This window comes from Cuculus canorus, chromosome 9, assembly GCF_017976375.1.
Source record: "Cuculus canorus isolate bCucCan1 chromosome 9, bCucCan1.pri, whole genome shotgun sequence".
Lineage (NCBI taxonomy): Eukaryota > Metazoa > Chordata > Aves > Cuculiformes > Cuculidae > Cuculus > Cuculus canorus.
Window position 1 is genome coordinate 27888109 of NC_071409.1, and position 27971 is coordinate 27916079.

At 45.2% G+C, this 27971-nt stretch overlaps 1 protein-coding gene and 1 long non-coding RNA gene across 12 annotated transcripts in view; one reads left to right on the plus strand and one right to left on the minus strand.

Annotated features, from left to right (window-relative positions):
- MAP3K13 (mitogen-activated protein kinase kinase kinase 13) overlaps positions 1-23989 on the minus strand; it is a 61881-nt gene extending 37892 nt beyond the window's left edge. Inside the window, exons 1-4 of one of the 11 annotated variants that reach the window (XM_054074018.1) lie at positions 23953-23988; positions 16161-16275; positions 13601-13690; positions 4751-4896 (exon numbers count right to left, since the gene is read on the minus strand). The gene's annotated coding sequence lies outside the window, so the exon portion shown is untranslated. Of the gene's footprint in view, positions 1-4750; positions 4897-7225; positions 7350-13600; positions 13691-16160; positions 16276-22580; positions 23853-23952 lie in introns of those variants that run through there. The other 10 variants (XM_054074017.1, XM_054074030.1, XM_054074020.1 and 7 more) reach the window with 10 other exon arrangements.
- Positions 23990-24515: 526 nt separating this feature from the next.
- Positions 24516-26799, plus strand: LOC128853059 (uncharacterized). The gene is made up of 3 exons (XR_008451283.1): positions 24516-24909; positions 26045-26129; positions 26425-26799. It is a non-coding gene; the product is annotated as an uncharacterized LOC128853059 (long non-coding RNA).
- Positions 26800-27971: the final 1172 nt, after the last annotated feature.

The window sequence follows — 27971 nt, forward strand, 5'->3', positions numbered from 1 at the left end:
TGCACATTTCTTACTGTCAAGATCAAAGAAAGCACAAGTTAACTTTTGCTGCAAAAACACACACTCTTTAAGAGCTAAAAGTCCCAAAATACAAAGCATGAGATTTCTGCCCAGTGCCATCACTACGGCCTGTGTGCTGCTATAAGCAAGGAGAAGCAGGAGTTGGGGTGTGGCAAGAGACACATCTTCTTCCAGTCGTGTCGAGATTCTAAACCCCAGTTCCATCAGGTGCCTTAGTTCGGAGGACCTGATCTGACTCCCTGCCGTCCCCTCCCCTTCAGAGCCCAGCGCTCTGCTTTGCAGCCAGCATCGCCCCCACAGCACAAAAGCAATAGCTTCCAGATTTCCCTGGCATTTTCAAAATGGAAATAAAAATAATCATTTACTCCCTTACCCTAAAGCAAAAAGGGATGAATTCAGGTTCTAGAACGGGGAGCACAGTACTACATCTGAGAAGTGGAAGAATAGGGGAAACATTGCTGCAGAATGAGAGAAGTGAGGGAAAAAAATAAAAAGCAAACCAATTTTCAGAGGTTTCCAAGGGTTAATTGCAGCAACATTTGAAAAAACCTTCCAGCAGGGAAAATGAGTGGGAACAAAACCCCAGGAAGACTCCAGTAGAGGAAAAGAGCTTGCACATACAACGCAAGATGTTTTTCTCCACAGTGATTTGGCTCAGCATACCAGCACTCAATCCCACCTGTGTCTCAGCAGCTCAGGCTAAAACTTTCAGACACAAAGCTCCTGAACTGAATGTGAGGTAGCCACCTTAACTCTCTGTGAAAAAGAAAAAAACAATCATTGGCCTAAAACTGATAGCTGTTACAAGATTACATCCTGGTCAAACAGCAGCATTAGAAAACCAGATGTCTGCAGCCAGTGACTTATTTTAGTCATACATATTACAGAGCTCTTGTGAAGCATCAGAGGTGAGCAACTAAGGCGACCAGTATTAGAAAGGGAAGTTATTTTTCCCTTCTCATTCAGAGATTGGTAAAAGCAGGAAACTCTATTAAGTATGAGATGCCCAATCATGGCTTAGTTTAGTATTAACGTGAAAATAGAAAAAAAAAAAAAAAAAGATGAAAGTACAACAAGGGTAGAAGATATTTTAAACCCCCAAAGCTCTTAAGGTACCATGCAAGTGCTAGCAAGAGTTTCAGAGGCAGCAGGGCTGCTAGACTGTCGAAGACACAGCGGGGAAGGCTGCTGGGAATGGGTGCAAAAAGGAAACCTGGAAGTATTTAAAAAACATCTATTCACCATGTTTGAAAAAGAAAAGACAATTAAGTACTTTGAAGCCAATTAGTAACTAATGGGAATGTTATCCAGCATCTGCTAGGCGTCACATTTAAGCTGGTACATCATATTAATTTAAGCCCAGCCCTAAAATAATCAGTTAACAAGTTCTCCAATCCCATTAACCTCAATTTTAATAAATTGGAGAACTACTAAAATTGCAGAAGACTGAGACTAATGATATTGTGCCGAAAAACAGAGCACACTTGCTATTTACAGGCCTTGGCAACTCGATGCTGATCTTGGGCTAAAACCCTAACAGAACCTTTGACTGGGAAGGATGCATCCGCTGAATTGGAGCAAAAGCCTGCTCCATTCCAGCATCCTGTCTCTGACACACAGGGAAGCAGAAAATCAAAGCAAGGCCCAATAGCTCTTGTGGATATTCTGCTAACAAAAGCAGAAAATTAGAAAGAGATGAAAGGTTAATTTTATAATTATACATCATTACGACTGTTTATGAATCTACTTGGCACACACTTGGAGGTACAAAAGGGACTCGACTGTGAAAACTGCCTACCTGGATGAAAAAATAGATGAAGTGAAAGACCCAAGGATTCTCTAGGAAGAGAAAGCCTAGGTAAATATTTGCATACACAAGATGGCCAGAGGGACGTGTGAAGGTCAGGTTCTGAAATCTGGGAAATCTTTGATGCACTCCTCCAGTCCCGTAGGCACGCGTTCCTCTACTCCATGTCCTAATCCTCAGGAGCAGAGTGGGCAACAGGAAGGAAGAAAAATTTAAAAAAAAAAAAAATCTTACTTAAAACCATCAGATCTTCAGGCTTTGAACCAGAACCTCCCCAGATTCAAGACTTTAGAAGTCGTCTCTGCAGAGGCAGGTGAATGGGAGTGCAATTTGACAGGCCCAGCACCAAGAGGTAGGAGCTGAGAAGTGTGACAGAAGAAAAAACAGTCCCTCAAAGAGAAACAGCCCAAAACCAGGACACATGCAATGCCATGAGAACAGGAGAACTGCAATTTGAGTCAGGACCCTAATTACAAGCTCTGCTTCATTAGGGAGTCTGTTTACAGCAGGACAGCCACCATGACCTCAGACCCCATTCCTGCCTTGCTGCTCTGTGGCAGCGACAGAGCCACTGTGTCCCAGAGCCTGTAGCTGGCAGATGAGCCCACACAGATTACAGGGCTGCCTTTGGGGTGGGATAAGGCTAGGGTGTACATTTTGGTGACTAAGTTGCTGCTACACAGGCAGTAGGGCTGTCCCGGGAACACGGTTCAGACCCTCTCAGATCAGAATCATTACAGCTGCCCCTGCTCACAAAACAGCACCACAGTGAGGTGCTTGAGTCTGCTTAAAAATGAAAGCAGAGAGCTGGAGATGGCTACAAAGTCATGGATACACAACACTCGAGAGAAAGCTTCGTATGTCTTCAAGTGTCTACTCAAAGCTCTTTAAGCAAATCCATGGACACCTGCACCACCACCGTACAGCCTATGAGAGCACTATGACCTTCTGCTACCAAAGCAAGGCTTCTCACGGCAGAAACATCTCCCATGCAGTTGCCAGCCGCTGTTTTGACTGAGAGTGCTCAGCAAGATTTGACAGGTAGGAGAACAAGAGACTATCCAACGACTTCCTTTAACCTTGTATTGCCTTTAGCAACACTCCAGGAACAGAAGACCCTGGGACCGAGTTGACAAGACAAAATGCACAATGTCTTCCCTTGTTGAAGCCTGAATTTGGTATGGACTCTTTTTTAAGAGGTTTCTGGGTGGTTTTCCCAGCAAGCTGACTCTTTCCAGACAAGCTCTGCCTTTCATGCTCCTCACCACGATAACAGTCTGTAGCTTGAGAAGAAGGCATGCCACTACACCGTTAGGAACGGGCACTGATGAGGCTGCGGAAGTCCAAAAGACTGCCCTTGCAGGTTTCACCTTCCTGAAGGAAGGTGGCCCCATTCCTCAGACACAAGGAAAAGCTCTGGAACTCCATCAGGAAAGAAGACACTGCAATGAAAGAGACGCTATAGAGCCTATTTCCTTGCTGCTAAAAAGGCTGTTAATACAGCAGGTGAACAGCAGCCTTCACAGACTTATATCCATGGTGACCAGGTGGCAGGAAGCACAGAGGAGATACCGAAGCCAAACGTGCACATCCACACCACCTTTGTGTCTAGGGAACCCGTTACCCAAGGTCTTGCTTCCTGAGGGGACTCTGCCACTTGAAATGGCATGGACTCAGGCCACATCCTTTCCCTTAGTCAGGGGGATGTGAAGGCGTTCACGGTTCTCCCTTCCCAAGCTGCCTATCTGTTCGTACAAAACCTGTAGGAACACTTTATCTTAAAATCTCCATCATTAACATGTGGTGAAAATCAGAAAATAGGTTGTAAAACTATCAAGGAGAGGATGAACGAACAGGAAGTATGCTTAAATAGTCAGGTGTACAGTAATACAAAGAGAGAGATAAAAATATTGTTTATTTGCTGGTTCTATTTCCCCTCTAGAAATCATTTGCAGGAACTCTTAGCAGAGGTCCTGTGAGAAAAGCAGAGATATTTGCTCAGAGAAAAAGCCACAAAATAATCTTCCTCCTAGAGAAGATGCTGAAATGGAGTCTCCCATAACAATACTTAAGTCTAAAAGAATTGCCAGCGGTGAGATTTACTGCAAAAGAAGTAAAAATAATTAAGTACTACTAGCAGTTATAAGAGACACTTTTAAAGCAAGCTCAGCTACAGCGACCTTTCCTCTCCTACATCAGGAGCCTACAAAAGAAATGAGACACCTGACAACGAAGCACCACATGGAAAAAAAGTCCTCTAATTTATGTTATTCTCACAAAAAGCCATGCATAAATGGGAAGCCATAGGGGGAGACGAATTAATGAAACTGGAGAAGTATCTAAAAAATGCAGTACAATTCCCCAAGGTCAAGTTTTGTTCAAAGGAAAAACACTCACCTGTACAAATACAGAAACAACTGCTGAGCAGCTGCTTTCTAAGTAAGGATTGGGGATACAGAGGATCATGGACTATTATAAACTCCACTTGTCAAACAAGGCAGCTTCCATTCGTTGACAGAAGCACAAATTCCAATCTACTCAGTTTTGAAGAAAGTTTGTCAAGGAAGAGAGGAACTTGAATTAATAGGTTCAAATGCTTTCAGAGTTCAAGTGATGTATAAAAAAAATCTGACCAGTGTAAGGTTAACCTCAACTCAGCCCATGCAAACAGCCCTTTGGCGCTTGTCCCCTCCCGTTCACTCACATCCGAAGTGGGTTCCATTAGGGTGCACACCAGGTGAGTGAGCTCAGCAGTAAGGAGGACACAATACAAAGTGAGCAGAAAACTCCTCTCACTCCTACCACTGAAAGGAAAGCCTACTTAAAATTTAAGGACAACTGCAGGAGCGAGTGCTTTATTGTCTCACATCTTCTCAAGACTCTGGCAGTCACTACATTTTAAAATCAAGCAATGGCCGATACCTGATCATTTTTCCAGATGCACTGACAGCCCATGTCCTCTCGGCTTATTGCACATGTGCCTCCTCTTCAGGTCAGATAAATCAAGCTGTTCTCTGAAGCTGCATCATAAGTGATGTTTAGGACAATCCAGCCCCACATTATTCTCTCTAGAAAGAAGAGCAAGAAAATTCAGAATCCTACTGAACAAAAGTGTATTTAACTAAATGTTCCTATGACCCACCTGAAGCATCCCATTAGCACATCCTGATGTTGTGCGACACATTTACATGCAGCAGAAAATAAAAAAAAAATTAAGTATGCACTTTAAAAAGACCTGAACACATTTAGTACATCCTTTCTCAGCACAGGCAGACACTCTATAATCCTTTTACAGTACCATTTTAATCTAAATTAAACAAGCAGCTTCGGTAAGAGAGCTCACAGCTTTCCGTATTACAAAATTGCATCGTTCAGGATCGGATTAGATTTTAAATAACATACATCAAGATAATCTACTAATGACTTTTTACACTTAATTTGATACCTAAACTCCAAGTTCTTTGTTTTCCTAATTTTAAGGAAATGTTAGGAGAGGTACAAGTTATTACAGTGCTCCTACATACATACAACTCATAATGCCATTATTCCTCTCTCTGTCAGAAACATGCAAGCCAACAAACACTGAGACTTCGAGTTCCAAGCCTACTGCATCCTCTTCCCACCCCATAGAACGGCTGCAAGGCTTGGCCCACTTCATAAAGTTAAAAATAATCACCCTCTTGAAATTACAGAACAGAGATATTCCCCTTTAACACAAAGACTAAACTAACTGGTGTTAAAAGGACATCAGCTCTACCTGCAAACATTGTTTTCCTTATATGCTTAATCATCACAGACATCATGAAACTACTATGGCATAGAAGGGATTCAGTAATCCCAGTACAAAGTCTTGCCAAAATTAAGAGACTTAGGCAATAAAAGCTAACCGGCCTTGGAAATACACAGGCACCACAGGCAATTCAGCTGGTCCCAATGCTACTCCCGAAGTTTGATAAGTTCAGCATATTTTTAATTTTCTGCAGAAGCAGGAATATGCATCGCGTATTCCCTGACCACATGAAAACCACATACTGCGACTTCACCCAGGATTAACCATCAGGACTGTTTAGAAAATTATGTAGGAAACGGTAACGAGATCCGTAACAACCTTTTCAAGATAGATGGTGCCACCAGCATTCTTGTACAGCAGACAGGGATGACCACCAGCAGAGCTCTTTGGTTTCCAAGGGTCCCTCCCACCAAGCCACTCGCCCCACACTCCTCACAACATTTTCTGCTGTTCTCCGATTCCTGCACATTTTATTACTGGCAGCCACACGTTCCAACATGGTCACTTCTGACAGCAACAGCAGGAAAATAATCTCAAAAGGACCATGGTGAACTGGTCATTACAATTACACACACAGTTTTAGGGAATAACAATTACTGTCTGTTACAGGAAACACACAGTAATCTGAAATTTGAGAAATGGTTCACAATTCCAGAAGCTGAATAATTGCTCCTGAATTTGCCTTAAAAACTACTGACTGAGGAGCAGCAAAAGCAAGTCCTGCAACTCAAATTCCTAGCACTGACAGCACAAATATTTGCTTATAAACACCAAACACGGTAAATAGATATTACAGATGAAACAATAATACAGACTTGAGTGGATCAAAACACATAAAACCAGGAAGATTGTATTTGATGACATTATAGTTTTAAACATGACTCACGTATATAGAAACAGCACATAAAAGTGAAAAGATGTTCATAAAGAGCATGAGACACCAGACACTCCGAGTTGGCAGAATGGCATCGGAATAAATTATTGAAGTGCACGTGAAAAAAACTCAGCTGTCTAAGGTCAGACTGTAAAACCCCGTCTGATAACCGCTGCTGAGGGCAGGAACTGTCAGGCAGTGCTGCTCATCACAGAGTCACGCCTTTCAGAATGTATAAATGCATTCACCCTCTTGATAACAACGGTCCATGTGAATAGAACAAATATAAACTCCAACCACACCTAACACAGAAATCACACAGGCCGGAAACAAGGTTACAAAACTTACCTGCTGACTGGATTTTTTTTTGTATTTAATACAATTATTAAGGGCCTAATGAATTCTTTCAGTATGGTACTTCTCATCCTAACAAAATACCATCAGAATTCTGAGTATTTGGATTCAAACGCTATCCCCTGCAGATGGATTTTCTTTAAAGAATTGAACAAACAAAACATTATTTGCTTCTAAATTCTTCTACTGATGGTGAAAGCTGAGGTGCACTGAAATCAATAGGACTGTTAGCATTGCTTTCAACAGAGCTGGAATTTCTTTTCCTGCGTACCACTTCAGATCTGTTAAAGATGCTGCTGACCACCATACCATGGGTTTCCACTAACATGATCAGATCTATAGTTCAAAATAAAATGTTTTGTGCAAAATAAATACTTACCGGCAAAACTGCATCAACAGCATGAAAGCAGCAGCTGTGGCAGGCTTCTTCAGAGAGTAAACTTTGCCCTCAGCTGAGCTGGTCTGCCTGGATTAATGCTGCTCCTGCACGACACCCAAGCCTTGAAGACTTGAGAAGTCCCTATCCCAACTCCACAAGGTGGGATAGTTTATTTTAACTGTTGGTTGGTAACAGCTTATTGGCAAGTTTTCAAAGGTTAAAGTCGACACATCTGCACGGCAAAAGTGCAAAGAGAGCACAAGGCAAATGATGAATTCCTGTTTCCTCTCCAGATAGGGCCAGCACCGTTTCACACACCGCAGCCAAGAAAGTTAAATGCAAACTCTTGTTCAAAGAAACCCCAACTGAAAACGTCTTTGGAAGCCAGTGAGAAAGCAGCGAAAAGTGCTTTCTTTCAAAGGAGAAGCTTGCTTTGCCTGCTATGTTCCTGCTCTCTGGCCACACAGGACGGAAAAGCTAACCCAAAATCTTTACCTTTGGTTCTTAAATACAATGCAATTTGATTACTGTTGCCAAATTTGTCACTGACACCACAGCTCCATGACAACTGAATGGAAAACAAGCACAAAATACATCTACAGTGTAGAGCCTGCCATGATGGTTTATTTCTATCCAAGCATGCTACTGAACCGTAAGGGGCTGATGCAACTTTAAACCAGGAAAGAGCCCAGTTACAGACTCATTACTAATTCATCCTGGCTGAAGCTGCATACCAGCAGCTGCTGCCTCTCTCAATTAACAGCAAATATTGAACAGTATTGTCCCTTAATGGTGTTTACTGCCTGCTGCCCTGTCTGCTGTCACATTTTCAAAGTTAAAGTACCAACATTAATAAACAGAGCTTAGTTTAACCCCTTAGATCTCTGCAGAGCTGACAGCAGAAGTGCCCCATGCACTTTGTCGTTCATTTAAGTATTTGTCAATAGCAGAAGCCTAAAGATGCAAGGTGCCACCAAAAGGGTACTTGTAATCCAGAGGCCCACAGGGTGCTTGGCTCCAAAGAGGTCTGGGCACAAGTGTGAGAAGTGATGGGAGTATCTCCAGCAGAGTAGCTCCCTTCACAAATGAATGTCAAAAAGATGAAATAAAAGAGGAGAAGTCTGAGAGAACGCAGCTCAGCTTCTGTTGTTCAAGATTTTAATTGAGCTCACATCTGCATCCTGCCTTCAAGCTGTCTAGTGTAGGGGCCATGCTGCCTTTTGGACAGCCTGGTTTTAAAGCAAAAGCTTGCTCTAATTGTATTGTTTACATAATCAACTGGAAACGATGCACCTTCCCCTTCTCCCTCCATGCCTCCACAGGTACTTCGATGCCCCACTTAGGATCATAGAATCACAGAATCACCAGGTTGAAAAAGACCACCAGGATCATCGAGTCCAAACATTCCTATCAACCACTAAACTGTGTCCCTGAGCACCTCATCCACCAGTCTTTTAAATACCTCCAGGGACGGGGACTCCACCCCCTCCCTGGGCAGCCTCTGACAGTGCCCAATGACCCTTTCTGTGAAAAATTTTTTTCTGATATCCAGCCTGAACCTCCCCTGGTGCAGCTTGAGGCCATTCCACCTTGTCCTGTCCCTTGTCACCTGGGAGAAGAGGCCAGCACCCTCCTCTCCACAACTTCCTTTCAGGTAGTTGTAGAGAGCAATAAGGTCTACTCTCAGCCTCCTCTTCTTGAGGCTAAACAACCCCAAGTCCCTCAGCCGCTCCTCATAACACTTGTTCTCCAGCCCCTTCACCAGCTTCGTTGCTCTTCCCTGGACACACTCCAGAGCTTCAACACCTTTCATGTAGTGAGGGGCCAGAACTGAATCCAAGATTCGAGGTGCAGACTCATCAGTGCTGAGTACAGAGGCAGAATAACTTCCCTGGACCTGCTGGCCACGCCATTTCTGACACAAGCCAAGATGCCATTGGCCTTCTTGGCCACCTGGGCACACTGCTGGCTCATGTTCAGTCGGCTGTCAACCAACACCCCAAGGTCCTTCTCCTCCAGGCAGCTTTCTATCCGGACTTCTCCTCGTCTGTAGCTGTACAGGGTTGTTGTGCCCCAAGTGGAGGACCCGGCATTTGGCCTTATTAAACCTCATGCCATTGGTCTCAGTTCATCGGTTCAGCCTATTCAGATCTCTTTGAAGAGCCTCTCTACCCTCCAGCAGACTGATACTTCCATCCAGCTTAGTGTCATCCGCAAACTTACTTAGGGTGCGTTCAATTCCCTCATCCATGTCATTGATAAAGACATTGAACAGGACTGGACCCAGTGCTGAGCCCTGGGGGTCACCACTTGTGACCGGCCTCCAGCTGGAGTTAACTCCATTTACAACCACTCTTTGGGCCCATGGTGCAAGAGCACTTGCTCCGTGGTGTCAAGTTTGCTGGACACCATTTATGTACAAGTGACTGTACATATTTTATATTTTGCTTGCACAATGTGTTCCCAGCAAATCATCAGGCAGTGGCATCTCAGTGGCTCTCCTACGAGCTTACTGCCAACTGGTCCAGGGCCAGCATGTGGATACCAGCAACCTGGAGAACAGAGGGGAGGCCGAGCCAGCTGAATTAGACTGCAAGGTACACAATGGCAATTTACATACCACATGAAAAGATCAAGCAGCTTCAGTACTGTATTTATTATAGCAAAAGCTGGCATAACGCCATTCAAACTGATATTGAAACGGGAAGAATTCAGTTATTTCTGAGGTATTGGACCTTCGTACCAGGCCTTCTGCAGAGGCAACTGTCTTATAAGCATGGGGGCTCAAAGGAACGATGATTCTATGGACATGTCAAATGTATGAGGGAATGGCTTTGTGAAATGGGCAGGACGTGCTCGGGACTTTCTGGGCCTCCGTGAGCGTACTCTTCTTGGTTTCGCTCATTTGGCTGCAAGTCTCTGCATTTCTTAGGCCTGCTCTACTGGTATGGTATGCAACTCTAATACCCAGGCTGGTTCATTAGGAGTACTCTTTCCCTCAGGGTTCCTCCACCACCTTTGTGACAACAGCATCTGAGGTCTCCAGATATATTAGATGAGATGAGTAATACCTGCCATCTGCTCATTGTGACCTTCTCTCTCTCTCTCTCTCTCTCTCCTCTCCTCACAAAGAGTCATCATTAAAGGGCTTGTTCTACTTGATCTATTTTAGGAGTGTGGGCTTTTAGCATCCATACAGCACTGTTTTAAGCTAAAAAAGTTAAATCAAAAAAGTAGACCATGTCATTACGGGGAAGATTAAGCATTTGCAACACCCCTTAGGCCCTGTAAAAGTCTCTGACTAGGCTCACAAACAACCCTCTTTTCCACAAAAGTTATCTTTACTCCCAGCGTGGCCAAGAAACAGAACCGTTGACAGGTTTCACTCCCGGCTGCAGACCACAGAGGAGCCTGCACGTAAGATCCAGGCCTTTGAAGGTACCCAATTGTTCTTTGCAGGAATCAAGCCAGATAACACAGCTCATGGTGTCAGGAGGTGCTGCAGGACTGTGTTTGCTGGTTTGAAAAATAAGCAGCTCCTACTCAACCACACCTCGGCACACACCGCTGAAAACAGAGAAAGGTGCAAATAACTGAAGTCAGATCTCTGCCAACCAGACCCCTCCAAACATTTAAGGATCAGCTAGACAGTGACAGGGGTTTACTGCGGTTCTGTAGCTGCTCCCAGCCCTGGAGTAAAAGAAGCTGTTGGACAATGATAGGCTTCTGGGTAGCCAGTGTAGTGTGATCTGGTGGTACTCAACGAGAGAGAAATGACTGGTAACAATGCAAGCATCGGACTTGGTAACAGAGAAGCAGCCTTTCCTGACAGAAAATCACATATTCCTCTGACCCACACATCTTACTCAGTTTAACGCTCACACAGTTTACCTATTTTATGCGTGAAAACCATTCCCAATCCACTGATATGCTTTGGCAATATTAGCCTACTTCCTTGGTAATGGCTACTCGTCCTTCCTCCAGTCTAACTTCTGGTACATTTGGGTACTCTCTCCTCTCACTAGCAAGCGTGCGAGCTGACACTTCCCTTGCCCTTTTTTCCCCCTCTTGTTGAAACCTTATTTCCACTGCTGTAATAGTTCTTGACTTAACTGGGACAAGGAAAAATTAATCCGGGCTTCTCTGTCCTAGCAGATAGGCGATTCTCTATTAACCATCCAGAGCACGGAGAAGCCCCAGGCAACCATTCTAATGCTCCCTTAAATTCACGGTTTAATAAAATTGCCCATTTTACTGGACATGTCTATAGCTATATATATATATGCAATTTTTGTACAAAATACTTCAGTGTTGATAAAATTCAGAAAATTCTTTTCACTGTTATGTATCGCAAAGTTCATTTAACAGCATTCACTCTAAGAGGTCCTAATAAGCTAAATTTCTGTCTAACCTTAAAACATAGTTATTTCTTAGGCAAGAGGTTTTTCTCCTATCCTTTAAAGCAACGTGCAGAAGCATTTATAATACTTAAGAACAGAATTCTTAGTAAATATTACACACTAACAAAAGGTAGAATTGCACACACTAGTTAGGGCATGCAACTGGAAGGCCTGGCTTTCAAAAGCTGGCCACACAGCCGCTCCCTCAGCCTGCTTTAATCCAGACTCCCCTCTCAAAAAGATATGCAATGGTATTTGCAAAGGGATAGACACAGTGTTAACATCTTAAAGCCCTCCCTCCAGTTCATCGCAAGCCTTGCCTGACCCACGTAAGTACATCCCTAGCAGGGGTAGGCCAAGGCCCCAGTGCTCCTGATCTCAGAAAGCCCCACTCAGACTTGGCACAGCTCACTTTACGGTGGTGCAAGCACACGGTAGGTGCAGTGCAGCACAACGCTCACCATGAAGTGCACGGCTCCCGCTCAGAGCCACCACCTCAAAACCATTGTGATGGAGTGCTCCAAAGAGAGGAACAAAAACTCAAAACCAAGTAAGATTTGGTAGATAAAACAGCAGCTGAGATGGCCTGCACTTGCCTTCACAGACGGCAAGTAAATTGTAGAGTGCTGGAGTGAGTTAATAACTTCAGAAAGACCAATATCGACTTCATTTATTTTTACCAAGTCTTTCTCTGCCCTCATCTTCACTTACTAAACACACCATAGAAAGGTCAAAATAGCTTAATTTTCTTCTGCAGTGGATGAAAATGCACAGAGAATGGACAGTAAATGTAACTTATTTCATTTTCACAGAGGCTTTAAGGAAGAACAGAAGGAATTTATTATCATCGAATTGAATCCTGCATGACCTAGCTGCTTTTATCAAAATTGTGTAAATCAAACAGATAAAACCAGAACTCCACTTTGCTAGAGATTAAAAAGCTGTCGGAATTTAGATTTCCAGGAGTAAACTGTGGTAACAGACACCTAAACACAAGAGCTGAGCACCTTTCCGAATGCAGCTACTTCAAAATAACAGATAAAGCAACACTGATGCGCTGGAGACTGGAGATCAAGTCAAGTGCTCAATGAACTAAGTAAAGGTTTACCACTGACCTTAACAGTAATACCAAACTTCTCCTTTACTTGGGAGCACCAAGCAAAAGTTATTTTAATAGAAATGTAATGCTGTCTCAAGATGGCAAGTGCAACGTGAATGAGAAACAACATCATCTTATTTGATAAGGCAACACACAGACAAATAGCGCTACCTGGCAAAATCACAATGAATTGAGTGCCGCACCTCTTGCACGCTAATCAGTATCTAATCATTACAAATGAGCATAACGTAATCAAACATTTTCTTAAATATATCCACACAGTACTTAAACGTAAGAAAAATACACCATGAAAATAGAATTGCTTTACTCAGGAAGCTGGAAAAAACACCCCAAGAATCTGAAGTGGCTCACAGACCTCCAGCCCTAAAGCCCTATCTGCAGCAGCCAGCTGTCCTTACAGACAGTGAAGCAGGAATGAACAGCTGACACCTCCCGCTCTAGGAACAACTCAGAGAACAGTGCGCTCTGGTGCTCTCACAGGAGGCCAGAGCTGCACCTCCTCTGGAGCCCTGTCCTGCAGGAGGGATGCAGTCAGAGCAGGCACCAGATCCAGCTTGCAGGCCATCTGGCAAACCACAACACTGCCTCCGACCAAGAGGAGGCTTGGAGCCAAGAATCAGTACAAACTGTTTCACTGGAAACATCTCCAAATATTTTCGAGCTCCTGTTGAAAATACATCTTCCAAACAGGCCTGAACAACTACCAGCTCCAGTAGAGGTCTCTCTCCAAACACACACAGTTAGGAGAGCCCATACTGGCCAAATCCACTGGGGCTGTGAGAGCAGCTAAGAAATTTCAAGTAAACAATAAGCACGGAATAGCAACCAGTAAGAGCTGATTACCAGATGACTTACACAGAGGAGGATCCATCCATTTAGGCTTTCTGACCAGTACCTGAACAGGTAGCAGGAGAGCTTATGAAACCATTGGGCGCTCAGCTCTTCCTGCAGAGAAAAAAGAAGCCTTAGAGCAGCAAAATACTCTCATTTCACTCTCTCTCTTTCTTTCCCCTGTTGCCCAATCTTTCTCCACAGATCAAAGCTGTGCTTTTCATAAGATGTGAAAGCAGAAGAAAAGACAGGAGAGTAAAAGCAAGAAGAGTTATTTCTGTTCATCCACATCAATGGAAAAGCACAGACGACATCAGAATAAATACTCCCAAGCAAGATTCCCTAGTGTCCCACATTTTTTTGCAAAAGGGCTCACAGATAACATCTTTACCTTCAAAACACCCTTCATCCACATGAGAACAGCATGTGACGTAACTGCAGATGTCTGCAATCACTCAAACATGACAAGAACTTGTTAATATTGGAGATTAACACTCAGACAGTTACTTGTGCAGAATACAGAGAGTACACAAGTAACTGAGTGTAAATATCCTTTCCCCAAAAACCAAATGAATTGTACAACTACATAACCATCCACGGCCATTTTACATGTAAGGAGCACACAACATAGAAGAAACTATGGCACACTAAAATCTACCAGCATGTTTTCAATGTTTATACTGCAAACACAGTAAAGCGAAAAAAAATGTATTTTTTCCATATACACAGAAGAAGAACTCAACTTACAGGTCTTGGAACACATCCTGCTTCTCTGTAGCATTAGATTAGCTTCCATATCATTAAATAGAAAGTGTGAAAAATCAACAGCAAATTCCTATTTGAAGTCTTCCAACTACATGTAACAACAAACTCAAAATCCAGTTGTTCCAGCTCATAAAAGAGGGTATTCAATTGACCTCAGTTTGTACTTTGAGCACTTCAGTTGCCTTTTCCCCCACACATAGCTATTAAGGAATACCGAGGGCAATGCACTTAGAATTAATGACAAATGAATCAGAAACACAGTGCTGATGCAGGAACACAGATCCAGTACGGAAATCCTGTTCCCCCAGGACAAATTTTCCATACAAAGTCCCATGGCTTTAATGTACAAAAAAATTAAGGATTCATACATGTCCCAAAGCATTCCACAGCTTATTCTATTGACTCTGAAGAGAGCGCTTGGAAAACACAGGCAACTACTCAATACAAGTGAACCTTTTGGAACCTGGTAGCATTTTTTGGTTTGGGGCTTCCAGGTTTCTACTCTTCTGTGCAGAACTTGGCAGGCCACACCATAGGCAGTATGAATGCAAGCAGCATTTCCCTCTCCAGCAACAAGTCTTTTCTTCCTTGAGCAGCACCACCCCCGACACTGCAGCCCCTCCAACCTCTGTCAAGCACCACACACTCTAGAGGCTCATCAGCGCTACCAAATGCCAACTATTTAAGAAACAGGGATAATGAGACACAGCTTCAAATCTGCAAAAACACAGGAAAAAGAAGTTCAGTGTAGGCTGAATTTCTACCTTACACCGAAGAGCACTGATGCACAAGAGGCCTGTGACACCAATGTTAAACATTCTAGAATGGCTTCTCTCCCGACAGAATGGCAACTGACAACTGCCTAAATTTATGTTTCACTGCTTGCACTCACCACTAGCTTTGAGCTCATAGGTGCTAGGTTGCTCATACAAAAAAACCCAGAAAAATTAATTATCAATGAAGTAAACAACAGAAAAGCAAACATATTAGCCTAATTAAAATACATGCAAAATTAATTCCACTAGACAGGCAAACCTGGGCTCACATAGAGTCATAAATTTCTTTTATAAGTTATTTATTAAAGTGGCAGTAAAGTCTAAATCAAGATATTTTAGATTGTGCATCTCAGAAATCCTGATTTTATTTCCATGTTGAGTGCAGGACTTACGTAACATTTTCCATTTTGATTTCTGTTATTAAAGGATTTTGAAGCAATATTGTACAGTCACTGCCTACAGCCCTAAGGGGCTGAGTACAAAAATAACATAAAAGATATCACAAACTCTATAAAACATAATTTTGATTTAATTTCACTCAAGCATTATGCTCCTTACTTTGGGGAAATCAATTTACCATCTTTGATAGCAAGTACTCTTCTTCAGCTACTCTGAACGCTGGTAGTATCATTTGAGGTACAACTGGAACAGAACTTGAAAACGCCTTACCCAATTTAATGCATTCACCAAAAAAAAAGTCTGTCTTAAACTTAACTTGCTCATCCTACAAATAAAATACGTGTCTTCTCCAGCCACCAAAAAATACCCATGCTCCCAATGGTTCGCCTTTTTCACCAAGCACTCCAGCTTTTTCAAGCTTCCAAATAAATGATAACTGGTACAGGAGAAGATATTACCTACTTCTCCCGTATTACTCCCAACAATAAAAATATATATTTCTGTGAGCACCCGTATATGGGCTGTGCCAGCCTGGAAAGGCAGCTGCACACTAAGCTGAGAGGAGGCCAGATCTGTCTTTGGCAAGACAGATGGTCAGGGCCCAAGACACAGTACAGCTCATCTCACAGAAGAAACCCACTCACCTTCAAGACATGTTAGTCTCCAGTAGAAAAGTGTGAATAGGCTCATTTTGGAAGAAGTAATGGTCCATCCGTTTTCGTCATTAATTCTTTGCTCTTCCCCTCAGAAACCGGTATTCTGGAGATACAGAAAGAGCTCAAATTTAAAATGCAGAGCTCTCAGATGAAGACTATGTGGTGTAAACATGATATTTTTTTCTGCTTTTCACCAGGCAGACTGAAAGGTCATCTGAAACCAATCTGACAGGTCCAGCCACTGAATTACAATGCTGTCTTATCCCAAAGAAAGCAGTAAGGGCTTCTTTCTTTACCCCCGCAACTCTCACAGCTCGCACATCTACAAGCTACATTACAGTAGCACATGGAGAATTTATCCTAAAGGCAGGGAATGGGGAAGTGACTCATTGAAAAACGTACTGGTGACAGAATTGAGAATTACACTGTGTTACCAGAAGTCCCTTTTCACCTTGTCTGCTACATTTTACTTACTGACATATATTCACTACAACTAGGTTTATCTCAGAAGCACGAACATTGCATCTTTCTGCTGCCTTTTATCAAGGTTCCCTAGATAACAGATTCGCTCCCTTAACCTCAAACAAGACACTTGGTTCCAACTGTGCAGCACAACCAAGGCACTTCTTAGCCTACTTGGTATTCCAAGGAGTTCCATGTATATTTGGAAAATAAGGCTGGAAAGGCAAAGCAAAAACACTGGGAGTGTAAATAAGCAAAGCCACATTACAAATAAGTTCCCTAGGAGGCCCATTCTGCAGCCAAAATGATTAGATCACTAGCAAGAATCATCCCAAGTAGAGAGATGGCCTGGTACGAGATTAACCAAGGTCACATTCTCTAACATCAAGCTTTTCAAAAAGATTCCTTCCCTGAAAACTTAATCTTAGGGCTCTGACCAAATTAGGAATCAATTGTGAATGTACATCAGTACAAACTGAATCAAAGCATGCTGTAGTTTGTCAAGTGCTGACTGCCCAGGGAAAGGCCACATGCCTTTAAGTGAGAGAAATCCACATTTGAGAGTCACCCAAGCTCTGTGACTGCTGCTGCCGGACGTTCAGAGATAACTGCTGACTTATTAAAAATGTTATTAAATATGCAAACATTAATGGAATCAGACTAGCAGCTACTTAGGCAGATAAAATTTCAATACAGCATGTCCTGCAGTTCACATTATCAATATTTGGTCCTTTTGGAAGTCTCTGTGAAAGGGTCACAACACTGGTCAAGGTGGTGAAATCCTCCATCCCTTTTATAATAGATTATCCACATTGCACTCTCAAGATTCCCACTAGCCAGGAAGTCTCAGGAAAAACAGCTGCTTCCTAGTAAACTGCAGCTCAGGATACAGTCTTCCACAGCAATGTAAAAACAAGCATCAGAGTTCTCCACGCAAACAGCAATCTCGGTACATTTTGTTCCACAAAGTGCAGTTTCATTCCTGGATGACTCTGCAAAGTCCCGATGCTTGGTGAGTATCTCCACAAAGCTCAGGTTTTTAACTGGAGAGTGACGTCAGACTTGGAAGTGTTCTTCACGAATACTATCAGCATAATCTGAGCTAGCCTGGGAAGAAAGGAGGACAAGGAATACCTCTCATCACACAAAGCATAAATAAGCTCCCAAGAGCCTCTAACACACCTCCAAGTGACTCTGACAATAGCCCTGTTCTGTCAGTAGTAGCTTCAAAGAACCTCCAAAAGATTTAATCCTCTATCTATAAAAACAAAAAGCCTTCTCTCAACATACAAGTGTGGTGTAGCACTTCTGCCTTGGAGATGTGAGGCTTTGAAAAAAGAAATGAAATGAAATCTCAGGAAGCAACCTGGGAAAAGCATGACTCACCAGGAAAGAAAAAGCATGATTCATCAGGAAGGAAGAGAAATTAAGGAGTATGAAGTACTGTGACCTCCAGAGAAAACCCAGAGCTAGCTGAGCACAAAGAATGGAAGCTGGCCCTTTGGCTGAGCAGGTTGACAGTCTTGCACTGGAGAAGAGCAGGCTGCTCCAAGTGTCAAGAAGAACTCAGCACACAGCCCGTGCTACACAAATCTGAAGGTAGGGTTTTCTCTCCATCCTGCAACCATATGGGCCTCCCGCAAAACAGGCAGAAGGTACAAGTATGTCTTGGCCAGCAGGGAATCAACAAAATCAGCTACCCATCACCTGCCGTAATATGAGGCATTACGTGTTGCAGAGCCTTGAGCAGCAGCCAGTTTGGGGTCAGACATGTACACAAGAGCCTCCCACTCTCGCTCTTGACACAGGAGAAAAAACAACTCTGCAAACTATCCCTGTGGTTTCAAGTGCAGGGAGGCTGTCGCACAGGTATCTCCTCAGTCACCCACCTGCTCATCTCACCAAGCTCCTGAACCCATCTGCACTAATCAGGAGAATACATCAAACCAGTTAACCAGCACGGTTACAGACAGGCAGGAACACGGAAACTACAGGACACTTTCCCTGAGGAATGCAAATAGCCCATTAAAAGAGTTCTCTATTTGTAAGTGAACCAGGAAGGGCAAAGTACTGTCTCAGCACTATCACATGCTAGCCTTCACTTCAGAAGGTACAAAGGCAGAAGTCCTCCCATAGCCCTAAGACTAAAGCAACTTTTAAACATTCTTGTTCCAAAAAGGGTGGGCTGTACTGCAAACTTTAGCACTTAGGTTGTTATAAGGAAAACAAGTAGAGAACAAATGATATTAAGGAAAACTCAGAAATCGATCTGCTACCTGCTGAAGTCCATGGCACCAGCAGCATGAGACTCTGGCACTGTTTTCTCCACCTCCACCAGCATTCTTGGCTGACCTGAAGCCAGGAGCAGCACTGGATACACAGCACCAGTGGGAAACTGCTCTCCGATGAATACCCAAGCAGTCCAGAAATAGGGAGGAATATCATGGAGAGGAAACCTCATCTAGCACTAAACTACCCTGCCACAGACCAAAACTGTGGCGGTCACAGCACCAGGCACCAAACGAGACAGTGACAAGGCAACCCGACAAGACAGGCTGGCACAGTGACGCAGAGCTGAAGATGTCAGGGATGCTGACCTTTATCTATGAGTTTCAGGGCAAATCTGTTGAGCTAAAACAGGAGCAGCAACACCTCACAAGTCTCTGAAAGGTGGACAAGGTGTTTCCTGGCAACAATGACAAAACAATGGAGTAAAATGAATGCTCCCTCACCAGCTTGCCCCTGGATGACCCTGCTAACACTCCACTGCAGAAGACAGGGTCTTCTCTGACCAAACCAGCTGAGTGACACTGAAGCAGACATCGCTGCAGTCCCCTCTGCTGGGCCTTGAGATGAGACAGGCTGACCCCCATCTCCCCAAGGGAACTCCAAAACCAGCACACACTGACTCCAAGCAGCCTGCGCTTGAATAAACTGCAGGCAGAGGGCTTGGCTCCCAGCTCACACCACAGCAGCCCACTCAGTAGGTGGATGCGAGGAGAAATGTAGGCCATACATGCAGAGAAAAAGAGATATCCAGACTTCACAGGCACAGATCTCCTTTTCAGAGGCAGGAAGCAAATACTCTTTGAAACAGCCTGCAGGTGCTGGGGTAGGGCTCAATGTGAGCCAGATGGGCTCAGGGAATAACACCCTTCATCAGAAAGTTTAAAAGTAGGGTGTTTTTTCCCCACTGGATTGCCTGATGAATCATTAAAGAAGAAAAATCTTTGTGATGTAACTATTCAGACTTATACAAAGAACGCTGGTAATGAGCTCTGGACGTAATCCCCTGAACACCATCTGGAGTCCAGCCTAAACCTTGACCTCAGTCACACCAAGCACCCATGCATCTTTGAAACACACCTGACAACGAATCACACACCACTAAATTCCACTAAATCCACACTCCACTGCGTGGAGACAGTTGACAGGAATGCTAAAAAACTGAACCACCTTTTACTCCACAGGGTCTTGACAAGACAGCTCCACAAATGCATGTTCCAGAACATTCAGAGAGTGAGCAAGGAGCAATTCATGCCCATAGCAGTGAGATAAATGGTTTTGCAATGAGTAAGTAAAAACGCAGGATTTATCAACCCAATCCTACACCTAAAACAACATTTATTCTATCGAAACCTCAGTTTATAGCAAATGAAGTTGACACACGACATACTCAGCCTTCTAATAACACAGGAGAAAAACGCTCCTAGAACTAGTTTCTAACAGCAAGCCAGACTTACCAAGGATAGAAAATAACTTATTCCCCCACCTCCATACAAACAGCTCAAAATATCTAACTAGTAAAGGATGCAGAAATTCCTTTACCTAAAGCACCTTAGATGACTGGCTCTTTTTTTTTATTGCCAACAACCTCCTGATCAGCTTGAAACTCCTGTTCCCCACTGGCAAATAAGAAAGACTAAGACACCTCCCACCTACAAAGCCTCTTAGCTCCAGAAAAATGAGTTTTCTTTAATACATGGCTCTGTGTTGTATGCTGAGCTCCCTACAGCAAAGCATTCAAGACTGATATCTCCAATGTAGGTTAGCAATTAGATTTGAGATCTTTGTAAGAAAGCCCACAACAGCTAGGAAGGAGTCATGGAGCAGGTTGGAGATACTGAACCAGTTGAGCTGAATTTGTGTTTGAAAGTGAACCTTTGCAAGAATGAGAAAGGTTTATTTTTCCGAGTGATCATGGGTTCCTAAAACACAAAGAGTCTTCTACGTCAGGAGACACAGCCCCAGAGAGGAGCTCCTGATCACCAGCAAGCAGAATTTCTTCCAGCCAAAGGTATGGTTTAGTATAAACCAGAGCAAGATTAGAAAGGACCCCCAGACCTGGCAGCAGCAATGAGACCCGAAACTCCAGTCATTTCACTCTCTACAGAGCCAGAGAAGGACTGCCACCACCCCAGCGCAAACTCAATTACCCCTTCACATTACGCTTCAGCAACAACCAACACCAGGCACAGCCACACTGGAGGAAGGTTTATGCTTGCACAGGTGAACACTACACTGCAAAAAACAGCAATATTTTTCACATCCTTATTTCATGCTTTTCTTTAAATGGCATTTTAATTAATTTTTATCTTCCACAGAGACAAGAAAGAGACAGAGGAATTTAACACATTTAACAGGTTACAACATCATCAAGCTGGGCCTCCCCTGTGATGGTGAGCTGCCTCTGCGCACAGCAAGGCTGGCTTGGACTCACTGGGAGTGATTTTAAGCTGTTGCTACCTTTGCCACGATATCAATCTCCTGGCTGCAGCTTCAGCAAAGGTTACACAAGACCAAAGTCTCATACAGCAAGTCAATATTTAACTTAAGCACTGCACGACTGAGACTCGCCTGGAGTATTTGATGTAGTAACTTATTAAACCTTACACTATCTTTTCTGACGAAGAATAAAAAAAGGAAAATTATCTTCTCTACTGTAAAGATAAAATCTACAAGGACAGCAGTTAGATTCAGCTTTAATAATTGTAATGAGGGACCAAAAAGAAAATGTTACCAAGAAAGAAGATCTAAGCAATATGATGTATACACCACAGGACAGGTTTGAGGCAGAGGCCACAGTGCAAAAATCATTTTGCACTAAACCACAGCAAGTTCTGGAAGTTCACCACTTTTGCAAGAAGCAGTATTTTAACACTGCACTTAAGACGTTAAACTATGTCACAAAGGCTTATATAAAGCTCTCGGACATTACAAGGAGAAGTATTTATTCTCCAATAAGTATGTGAGTAAAATCTACGAGCTGCTGTACTAACAGAGACTTTAACATAATACAATAAACAGAAGAATGAATGTTTTTTGCACACAGATTGTTTTTAGTCTTACGGAAGCCAACCAAATTGTTGACAACCCCAAAAAATTCTCCGCGTGCCTCCAATGTAAATTTTTGCTGAGTCTCAACTTTTACCACCTTTCTGGACAGAGATCTTTCTGATGACAGAAACAGCTGTTAAAATACAGTTCAGATCACAACTGAGCAGCTGTGAGTAATATATTGTTTACTATGACTGTTTCAACTCTGTAATCCTCTGCTTTCAGCTCTAAAGGCAATTTCTCTATTTACTGTTGGCAAAAACTACTTTTGTTCTCTAAAACTGAACATCTGTTCTAGCAATGGTTCTAGCAGCGGAGTTACTGGTAATCATGGCCACAGATAAACCACTAAAAACACTCTAGTTCTATATTTCTAACTCTCCACACACACAGATTGGTGTCACCCAAAAGTACACTTCTTCAGGAAACAAAATAGAAGTATTTCTACTGTGAAACAGTGGAGGGGGGGAGGGTGAGAATATCAGCCACATCATGAAATGAGGAGACAGAGAGCATTGCACAGCTTGCATAAAAGAAAATACTAAACAACAACCAAAACAAACACAAACCATCAAAAAAAAACCAGCCCCAAACACCAGGACAGCTCACCTGTCCAGCGAAGCGCAGCCTCGGGGAACGCTTTCAAAAGCGGTGTAACCGCTTCTGCCTTGGATGGGCCTGCCTCTCCCTGGTACAGACTAGACACCACAGCTTTGGACAGACACACGCCCAGCTCCGTCCTCTCCCTTCCCATACAACTCTGAACACTGGCCGGTTCAGCAGACAGACTCGTCTGACTGCAGCACTGCTTACTCTGGCACCAGTGCGAGAAGCAATGGAAACAGAGGGCTGAAAACGAGGTGTGCAGAGCCAGCCCCTACAGGAGTAAATTCACCTTAAACCTGCCCTCCTGAAATTCCACCCTTGCTGACACAGTTACCACGCAGACATAAGCTTTCACATCTCAAACGCCTTCCCAGAGCGGTCAGATTGGTACTCAAATCCATCTCAGTGAACACAGAAAGCATTTCCCTTTATTTTTTCACTCTGCCTGGAAAATGCAAGCAGCACACTCAGAGCAGCCATTCTCTGAATTAGTAAAGCCACAGGATAAGAGAAGAAGAACTGCAAATGAAGTCACAAGGTCCTAGTAGTTCCCAGCAGCAAAACTCCCACAGAGCTCAAATGAGAAAGGAGGACAACAGGCTCCTGTCTGCTATCTCTAGAGGTTTCGCTGTCATTGTCCTATGCTCACGAGCACTACATTGCCTCCATTTAGCACATGTAAGCTGGTACCACACATCCTGCCCTGGGGAACTGCCTTATTCCACCATAGAATCATAGAATAGTTTGGGTTGGAAGGGACCTTAAAGTCCATGCAGTCCCACCCCCTGCCATGGGCAGGGACACCTCCCACTGGATCAGGGGCTCCAAGCCCCATCCAACCTGGCCTGGAATCCCTCTAGGGATGGGGCAGCCACCACTGCTCTGGGCAACCTGGGCCAGGGCCTCCCCACCCTCATAGGGAAGAAACTCCTCCTTATGCCCAGTCTAACTCTGCCCCCCTCCAGTTTACAGCCATTGCTCCTCGTCCTGTCACTCCGTGCCTTTGTAAACAGCCCCTCCTCAGCTCTCCCGGAGCCCCTTCAGGTACTGGAAGGTCGCTATAAGGTTATCCCGGAGCCCTCTCTTCTCCAGGCTGAACAACCGCGACCCTCAGCCTGTCCTCGCTAAGCTGGGAAGGACCTTTGATGTCACCGAGTGCAGCCGCCCGAGCGGAGGCCGCGGCCCCGGCCCCACTGCTCTGCCCGAGCCGGATGGGGCTCGGAGCCCCCGGCCCAGCGGGAGGCGCCCCTGCCGGGGCGGCGCCAGAAAGCTTCGCGGTCCCTTCTCCCAAACCCTTCCGGTTCCCCCGCCCACCCCTCGCTTTCTGAATGGAGCGACCCGTGCGGAGCGGCGGCCGCTCCAGGCCCCGCGTTACCTGCGCCGCCGCTCGCGTCACCTCCGGGGCCGCCCAGCCCGAGGGGCGGGACCTGGACAGGGGGCGGGGTCCGGGGGCGGGGTCTGGACAGGGGCGGGGTCCGGGGCGGGGCCTGAGCATGAGGTGAGCCAGGGAGGGGGGCGGGGGCTTGTGGAGGGGGCGGGGCATGAGGTCGGGGTGGGGCATGAGGAGGGGGAGGCCTGAAGCGCAGTTGGAGGATACGTTAAGGGCGGGGCCTCGCAGGGGTGGGGCCTCGGGGCGTGCCGGGGGGAGGGGATCGCGGGGGCGGGGCCTCGGCGGGCGGGGTCTGGGAGCGGGAAACAGGTGCTTGAGGAAGGCGGAGGCTGGTCTGAGGCGGAGCCTCGAAGGGGGCGTGGGTTCGGGGTAGGGCGGGTGCAGAAGGGGCGGGGCCTGGGAGGAACCTTGGGCGGGTTCTCAAGGGGCGGGGCCTGGGAGGAACCTTGGGCGGGTTCTCAAGGGGCGGGGCAGGCAGTAGCCTGAGGGGGCGCGGCCTGATTGGACTGACGGGGCGGGGCCTCGGGCTTCGGGGGGCGGGGCTCACGGGACCTCCTCAGGCCTCACGGGGCGGGGTCTGGCTCCGCGACCCCGCTTTCGCGCACCGCGTTCAGTCCGTCATTCCAGGTCCTTTTCCGATGCGGGTCTGGACGAGCTGCACGGAAGCGGCGGTCCCACGTGCTCACCGGCCCGGTTCGGAGCCGAGGCCGCAGCCGCGGGGCTCCCGCGGGGCCGCAGTTACCACTGTGGCCAGGATCGGTTCGATGGGGCCTTTGTCCCCTCGGGGGGCGCCCGCGGGCCTTCGGGGGAGACTCGCTGTTCGAGAGATGAAGAGATTTGTTCTCCCTTTCGATCTAAATGAGTTCTTCGCTGTGATCCCCTTCTTCCTTCTGGCAAACAAGAAAGCTTTTTCGTCAGCTTGTTCACACCATTTCTCCTCTTGTATGTATGCTATAAATCTGTTGATTACAGCAGTTCTAAATTGCTACGTAACTGCAAACCTACAAATGATGCAGGCAGTTTGTTGGCAAATTCTCTTTTTACCTCCTCTTTCCCTTTCAAAAAACTCGGAGATAACACTTCTCCTTTCTTGGTGAAGCTTTGCTAGGTCTGTACAAAAGCAAAATGTTACTTCTTGCTGCTACAACAAGTGTCACATCTCTACGGTAACATTTTCATTGCATCTTTTAAACTTTAAAAAAAAAATGCATTCCAAAGTGTTAAAGTAAGCAGGTGGGTATTAGTATTTGTCCTCCCTGCCATGCAGCCAATAGACCTTGCAGTAAAAAGCGAAGAAGTGAGAATCTCTGTTTTCATTTGGGTTTGTGTTTTAGAAAAGGTTTGGGGAGTAGATTGAGTTCATCAATAGAGGAGTGGTGCTTCTGAGAAGGAGAAGGGTGGGAGCAGACTGCTGAGTAAGCACCATCTGGACCCCAGGGGTTTAATTGTACGTTGTAGTTGCTGTTTTTCACTGGAGTTTCTAGCCTTGGAGCAGCACTGCTTCAGTGATGGCTGAAAGGATGTGAATAATTTTTCCTGCTTCCTGCAGCAACTGAAAGTGCAGCCTGTGCCACTGTTCCAGAGTCGCCCCTGCTCCGCAGCCGGCTGCTTGGGGTACCACCGCAGAACAGCCGCCGGGGCTGCTGGCTCGCTGTCCCTGCTGTCTGCACCACAGCGCTGCCCTGGGCAGCCAGCGGGGCATAAGCTGTGATGAGAGAGCAATTGTGCCCTTTGAGGATTATAACTCTCATTTTGAGAGCCAGCACGTTCAGGAGCTTTCCAAATCATGCATCATTTCATATAAAGCTTTCCAGGAGCTGGAGAACATCCCCATTGAGATCAATGTGAAAACTAAGAAACCACACAGATAGTTTTGTACTTAAGAAATTAAAGGCTAGAAGGGATCAGCCAATAGAACCGTTTCTGTGTTGTGTTTTACTAAGCAGTTTTTGTTTGTAACCAAAGCAACCGGTATTTGCTTCTGGAAAGATCCTCTGTCCCACTTGACCTGATGACATTAAACGAAAGGCTTCTTCCAGTGTCTAATTTCAATCCTTTTCCTTCTCATTTCCAACAGCTTGGACCCACTGCCCAGCTCTTGGCATTTAAAGCTCTGCTTTTTTGGATTAAAAGACCTTTTGAACCCACAACTTCCTCAGCTGGTAAGTGAGCAATGTAACAAGTCTAATACAACATATGCAGTGTAACTAATCAAATCATACCCAGTCATCATCTTGTTTAACTAAGTTAAGCTTAAACTCTCCTGTCCCAAGGTGTATTTTCACGTTTGAATGTTTTCTGCACCAACTTTGATTTTTTTTTTTAATCGTCTTAAAATGCAGTGTGATGAATTGCACTTGCTGGAAACAATGATTAAACACTAATGTTGTGTAGGGAGCTAGAAGTCCTAGGGAAGGAGAGAGACTGTTTTTTTTCCCCTCTTTTCTCTTTCTTTAGCTCAGCTCATGCAGAAGTCCAAGAGACCTAAAGTGCACAGTTTAGTGATGCTCTCCATATAGATAACTGGTTTGGAGAATCTGAAGGCTCAATCCTGCACCCTGGCCAGAGAGGTCCAACAAAAGGCCTGGTACGTATTGGCAAGAGGCTATGAGAAGGTTTGAACTGTCAGTGCTCCTGGCTGGCCTGACAAACAGGGAGCGGTTTTTCCCTGAGTCACTGACATGCAAAGAGAGGGGGAAGCAACCCCTTCTTCCTGTTATTCCTCAGCTGCGCATCAAACGAGTCTGTTAACGTGCTGCTCTTCTCTCCTGTGACAAGGCAGTGCACTGTCTCATCAGGTACTGTTTGTATAACTTTGTAATGGAAAAGAATAAAGGCTGTTTCTGTAGAGAAGGACTTGAAAAGGCTTCATTGGTTTTCCAGAGCTGCTGGAAACCTGTCTTCCCTACCACCCTTTCCCAGTCCCACTCCATTCCTTCCTGCATTTGTCAAGGCAGTGTTTGGTTTGACACCTTTGCAGCAAGGTATAGAAATACAAATGGAGAAATCCAGCAACACCTCATCAGAGGATGTAAACCTTCTGTGAACCTAATTTCTGGATTTAAAAAAGAAAAGCCTTATTGCTAACACATTTCTAAAATGCTTTTGACACTTCAAAATCTCCTAATTGTTCTGCTTAGGCCCAGCTGCTTCTTTCCTGTGAATACAGCACAGAGACACACCAGGAGAGGCCGTTATCCCTCTGCCGTGGCTGTCTCCAACCACCCTGGCTTTGGGAGAGCCACCGTCTGGGAAGCCACCAGCCCCTCTGCCTGTTCCCTTCCACAGCAGCAGCGAGGGGACATGCACAGGCCACCAGCCCTGCTCTGGCAGCTACGTGGGATGCCTCAGATGTAGGAAACACAACAGATCTACCAGTGCTACACCCAGGAGCAGGAGTAAGGCCAAGCTCAGCTCTGATTCTCCAGGGCTAGTACGGGGAAAGCTAAGCAGCGCATCTCCAACACCACTCAGCAGCAATGACTGCTGCCAGCCCCAATCCACTGCAGGCACCACGGTGCTGACTCTTGGCTGCATTTCTGTCACCCATGTGTCAGGACTTGCACTTGCTTTCAAAGGAGTGTTACAGAAGAGCTCAAACCCAGCAGTCTTTCATCTCATGGAAATCAAGTGAAGCAGCCTCCAGTGCTCCCACAGCAACAGAGGGGTCGGAGCAGCTGCATCAGCTGAGGATCAGCCCTGGACGTCACAGCCACACACAGATAGCTCAGGCAACTCTGCAGCCCAAGGCTGCTGTGAGCCACAGGCTGGGCTGGAGCTGCTGCTGTTTTAGTAAGGAAAGCAGCAGTGGCTTTACCCCCCAACTCTTTGGAGAGCAGCTGCCAGCACAGGGCTCTGCCTCAGAGGGCAACACACTGTGATGTGTAATGAGCTAATAGAAAGGCATCATCATCTGGACTACTCAGGCAGCAGTGGAGAGTGAAGTATCAAACACTGATACCTGGGGAAGTGGCTATAAAGAGGTAAATCTGGCCTCATGCTGG